The 5,911-nt window shown below is 35.4% G+C and overlaps 1 long non-coding RNA gene across 1 annotated transcript; it reads left to right on the top strand.

Moving 5' to 3' along the window:
* Nucleotides 1–3,280: 3,280 nt before the first annotated feature.
* On the top strand, nucleotides 3,281–5,471 carry LOC132616696 (uncharacterized). Its single transcript, XR_009573345.1, has 3 exons — nucleotides 3,281–3,602; nucleotides 3,909–3,955; nucleotides 5,197–5,471. It is a non-coding gene; the product is annotated as an uncharacterized LOC132616696 (long non-coding RNA).
* The last annotated feature ends 440 nt before the right edge of the window (nucleotides 5,472–5,911 follow it).

Below are 5,911 nucleotides of genomic sequence, written 5' to 3'. Positions count from 1 at the left end.
ATTTTTATTTAATTTTCTTATTTGTTTATATCTTTCTCTTTCTTTTTCATTTTCTTTCTCTTCTTTCTTCTTCTCTTCAACAGGTCACCGGATTTTAGTTGTCGGAAAAATTTCCACCAGCAAACTCCATTTTTTCTCATAACAACAAATAAGATCAAAACGACCCATCAATCTAAATGCCAACATTAAATAAAATAAGAATCAAATCAAGAATTTAGCTAGATAAGAAAACTTCATATCATGAACACCCATAACAAACCTGCAAATTTGAGTAAAACTAGACGAATCTCTACACTAATTGCTATAAAACAGATCAGATTTTGAAGTAAGGAAGGAAATTGGGACATGAAAAAGAAATTAAAAAAATGAAATAATCCGGCGACCTCCGCCATCTCCCTCTTCAACTCCGACGACTTTCTTTTTAATTTTTTTAATTTAAGCTAGTGCAAAGTTTTCTCAATAAATCAATACTTTGTCTATTGATTTTTGGTAGCCTTTGAATAATGGGTTTCTATTTTCTTCAAGTTGGAGCTCTAAAATTGTTTAATGATGGAAAAATGGTGAAAGTATGTTAGAAAGAAGAACAATTAGGGAAAATGGTTTTCTATTTTTCTACAATTTGGAGCTCTAAAATTGTTTAATGGTGGAAAAATGGTGGAAGTATGTTAGAAAGAAGAACAATTAGGGAAAATGTGTTTCTATTTTTCTTCAACTTGGAGCTCTAAAATTGTTTAATGGTGGAAGGATGTTAGAAAGAGGAACAATTAGGGAAAATGAGTTTCTATTTTTCTTCAATTTGGAGCTCTAAAATTGTTTAACGGTGGAAGTATGTTAGAAACAAAAACAATTAGGGAAAAATTAGTAAAAAAAAACGTATTTAAATGAAAAATACACGTGTTAAATGCTGGTTGGCGCGTGTATTTCACTGCATACTTCAAATCTGGGCATAACATTTCAGGGGGCAAATTATTCCACTTTTATAATGATCAGGGGGTAATAGGACGCCCGTAAAGGTTGGATGCGTCATATTTAAACCGGTCAAACGTTGAGGGGGCATCTGACTATTTTCTCTATTTACTTTAGACTGAATATTCAACATAGTTTTAGAACACCGAGTATTTTGCTGGAAAATAACTTTTGTCATTTATTCTTTGTGGTCATTTATTCTTTGCAACTCATGTTACCACTACATATTCTTTCCATTATCTCCTATTAATTTTCCCACTGCACCTTACACCTTAAATTATTATTCATTATCTTGACATTTACTATATGAAAGAAACTCTACACATATAAATGATGTTTTCTTCCTTGTGATGAGTGGATGAGAAGTACTGTGTTGTAGATGAAAAAGAACATTGTATAGTCTTTATATTTAATTTGGGGTTGGTGTAGTGAAAGAGAGGATTGAGACAGAAAAAAAATTCTAAATCTTCAACTTATTCTCTCTAAAAAAGAAGCTTACTATTTTATTGAAGGAAGGAGTGATTTTTTGTAATGGAGTCTTGGAGTCAACATCTAATTCGGAGTTATTTGAGTCACACGATGTTGTCAGACTGTTGTATTTGGGTCATTTGCATGATTACCCTTCAAAGGCACTGGTCTTTAATTTTTGTCCCTCAAATTAGTGTTCTTTAATTTTTACCCTTCGCCTAATACTATGAGGTTTGGGGTTCGAACCCCGGCTCAGTCAAAAAAATAATAATCTGCAAAGCAGAGTTTCGTAGCAAAGTTAGGCCTCAAACAGAGTTTTGCATGCAAAAGTCTGCTTGCTTGAGGTAGAGTTTTGCATGCAAAGCTCTGCCTTGCGAAATTCCTTTTTTTTTTTTACTGAGCTGGGGTTCGAACCTAGAATCTCGGGGTATTAGGCGAAGGGCAAAAATTAAAGGCCACCAATTTGAGGGGCAAAAATTAAAGACCAATGCCTTTGAAGGGCGATGCATACAAAAAAATGTTGTATTCTGAAAGGGACAAGTCAAAAGTTAAACTGTTGGACCGGTGTTATATCCCGTATTTTTGTACGTTGGATTATTCGTAAGTTAATCGACCTAGGTTCAAGGACAAGATTATTTTTGAGGTTATAAGAATTTATGCTATGTTAACAAGTGATAAGTAAGTGTCGTGAAGGTTAAAGGTTAAGCGAATCAGAAAGTATAAGTTTTATCAATATTATACTCGTACTTTCGAGCTATGGTTTGAACCGCTGGCACCGGAGAGTTTTGATCATATACAAGTATGCAAATAAAGTGATCGGTGAATAAAAGGATGAGGTCCTAAAATGATTTAAGATTTAAAATTGTGATTACGGTGATTGAAAATTATATTTTTTTTTTGGTGTGCATAAAGAGGCTATGGACTAAAGTTATACCACATGATTATGATATTGGGTATTAGAAGTGTGTTAAAAATTATCACTATTTAAGTGAATTGAGGTCAAGACATTAATTATGAGGGTCGTTCATTATATTAGGATGGTGGATATTTATTAATAATGAGATTAAGTTCCACTTTGGGAGTGGTTTAATATCAGCCACGTGCAATTTCTTTTTAGTCACAATATTAGATAAGAATAGAGGGGGGGGGGCAAACCCACTTAGTTGATGAATGAGCTGGAGGGACATCTCTGTCCTATACAGAATAAAGAATACAATTCATTTTGTTTTCCCTAGGTAAAAGGCAACAAAAACGTAGCAGCTAGGTAGAATTATTTCTAGATTCTTTTTATTATTAGCCAAAGAGATAGCAAGTGACTAATATATTAATGGTAATGAGTGAAATATGCACAAGTGGAATATATTGGTACAATAGAGTAAAGTAATGAACACAAGGTGCAACTACATGGGCAGCAGCGTTCTGGGTACATTTAGGTATATATATATACCTATAGATAGTTCTTTCATCATGTAGAGATAGGGGCAGCAATGTGGGGAGGAAAAAAAAAATCTCTTTCACCGAGGCAAAAACGCGAAGAAAGATATAGAGGTTATGCCCACGTTGGTCTCCTCCGAATCTTAGCAAATCGAAAAATTTCTTCAAAGTGAAGTAAGGTGGAAGAAGATTATTTCTTAGCATATGAGGTAACAATTCTCCTCTACTAGATATATTTAAATTCGTCCAAATCATAGTTAAATTGTGAGATGAAAAATACCAAATTAATTAAGATTATTGGATAAATATTACGTAGACATAATCCAGATATTTCATGGACAACTGGGCAGCAATTTAATTATATACATGCCACATAAGGGGTGTTGTGGTGTAAAAGTGAGGGAATGATTTACACGTGTAGGGCAAAAGGTTGACATTTATGTTCCTACATTTTATTAAGTAAGGACAACTTATATGTGTGTGGACCCCACTTAATTTAAGAAGGAACATTGCTATGAATGTATCATCCTTGTTGAATAAGAATTTTAGGAAAGAAAAGGCAGCAACCTTTCAACAAATACATTAGTAATAGGAAGCCAACTCTTTTGAATAGTTCACACGCTAGAAATGAAAATGGAGCAGCAACTTCTTAATATTTTGGACAATTTCTAAAAGAAGAAAGTGAGAAGGCAGCAACATATTTCCCTTCATGGAAGATCAGCAACGTGCATAAGGTAAGTCGGAACATTAGACAAGTTATGAAATTAATTATGAGAAATCGGATAAGTTATTGAGTTAATATTGTAATTTTGGGCTATTTTGAGAGTGATCTAAAGGTGGATTTAATTCTAGTTTGATATGAAATTGTTGGTATTGTTGTCCTTTGTATTTTAATTGATGTTTTGGCTGAATTGGAATCTCGAGGATTGTTAAGTTTTCAGGGGAAATGCTGTCCGAATTTTGTCAAGTAACATGCTAGATTAGGCTTTGGATTTTGAGCGCGATATAGTTAATACTTGATATCAATAATGTTGTTATAGATTGGGAAGCTCGGGATCTGATTTGTGGTTAGCTTGGAGCGGATAAGGTATGTAAAGCTTTGCTTTTCATTCTCTTGGCATGTCCTAGGTATGATAGGCTTTGATTCGGACCTCGGGGACAACTCTACTCTTTGGAATCTACGTCCAAATTTACCCCTTTTTCATTCAGTAGAATTGATTTAAATATTTTGTGAATAGTTGGAAAAATTATTTGAACATCTAGATTTTGCGCAAATTGAATCCGACTACCTTAAAACTCTTATCAGTGACGTCACGAAGCCTAATATACGTAATATGAGTACGCCACCTCATTTGGTCCGAGGTGGGCCCACTTTCCCCAGATTCTTCTGATTTGTTCCGTTTGACTTATTTTGGAGTAACAAACTAAAGGAAAACTCTTGGCTACTCTCCTAACTACTATATGACATTCGTTTGAATTATTTTGATAAGTCCCATAATATATTTTGAAACATGAAAATGATTACAAAAAGCTTATTTTGACATATGCTATTGTGTTGTCCGAAATGCATACACTATGATTACTGCTCCGCTTCTGTCATATGGTTTGTCATCTGAATTATGCTACTGGGTCTCCGTAAATGTGCTATATTTTATTTTTGCATTAGTTTCTCACTACTCCACTCGTGGATGCCTCAATGTTTCCTTCACTGAGCCCGGGCCAAGATATGTTATCACGCGTATTTCACTGCATTGTTCGCCGCGCCTCGATGTGAGGGGGCAGGTATACATGTACATGGGTTGTGGAGTATGTTGTGCCATGTACACATATTCTGATATATGATGATATGATATGATATGGCCATCTGATATGTTCGACATGTGCACATTCTGATATGATATGTTACGGAGTTATTCCCTACTCTGGAGTTATGCTGTGTTGTGGCGCCAGTGTCGGGGTGGCGACCACGTTTTGTTCACCGAGTCCCTTGGCGGGGGCCGGATATGATATGGCATATGTTTCTGCATACACTCTTTATGTTCTGAAAATATGCATCTGATAATCTAGATATTATACTCATTTTTCTGTACGTTCTGTTTCGGTCATGATTTTGTTCCGTAATGGGACCAGATATGACATATGTTTCCTGCATGCACTATTTATGCTTTATGATCATCGTTTTGCTATTCTGGATATTCCGTTCATTTTCTGTACCTTCTGCTTCGGTTATGACTTTGTTTACTACGTTCCGTGCTTTACATATTCATTACATTTTCCGTACTGACCCCCTCTTCTTCGGGGGCTGCGTTTCATGCCACGCAAGTACAGACGACCGATTTGCTGATCCGCCCGCTTAGGATCCTATTCTGCTATCTGGAAGTGCTCCTTTGTCCGGAGCTTATATTTTGGGTACAGACTTCTCTGTTGAACATATGTATATTAATCAGGGGTACGACGGGGCCCTGTCCCGTCTTGTGATTTGTTTGTTGTTCGTAGAGGTCTGTAGACATATATGTGGGTTCTGTATATGTTTTGGGTTGATATGATCTGTGATAGCCTTATCGGCTTCCACGTGCTATATTTGTTCACCTGTGATAGTTAGTGATGCAATTTGACCTTTATATTTATATATATTTTGCTAATATGCTGGTGTGGGTTATTGGGTACGTTTGGGTGTCCAGCACGGACACTAGTCGCGGCCTACGGGGTTGGGTCGTGACAACCGGCAAAAATTATACTGCAATGGATTTTAATCTCCTTAAAGAGAGTGAGAATTCGCGCCTCAGCTTGAATATTTATTTAGTTATAGGTGTAATTTATTATATTTTCACCAACATACAACACACGTGTCGAGAAATTAGCAGTAATTAAAAGAGAAAGACCAAAAAAAGAACGTCAAATGACGTTACCGTCTACAAGATAATGGAAAATACATTGACTATTATCTATATTATTAATTAAGATCATATGCGATATGAAAAATACATGGTAATTAACTATTGTTAAGTATAAATAGTTGTAGTTTAATGTAGTGACATGTGTC

The sequence above is a fragment of the Lycium barbarum genome, chromosome 1, assembly GCF_019175385.1.
Source record: "Lycium barbarum isolate Lr01 chromosome 1, ASM1917538v2, whole genome shotgun sequence".
NCBI lineage: Eukaryota > Viridiplantae > Streptophyta > Magnoliopsida > Solanales > Solanaceae > Lycium > Lycium barbarum.
Note: the sequence above shows the minus strand (reverse complement) of the source record. Positions and strands in the feature narration are given on the sequence as shown.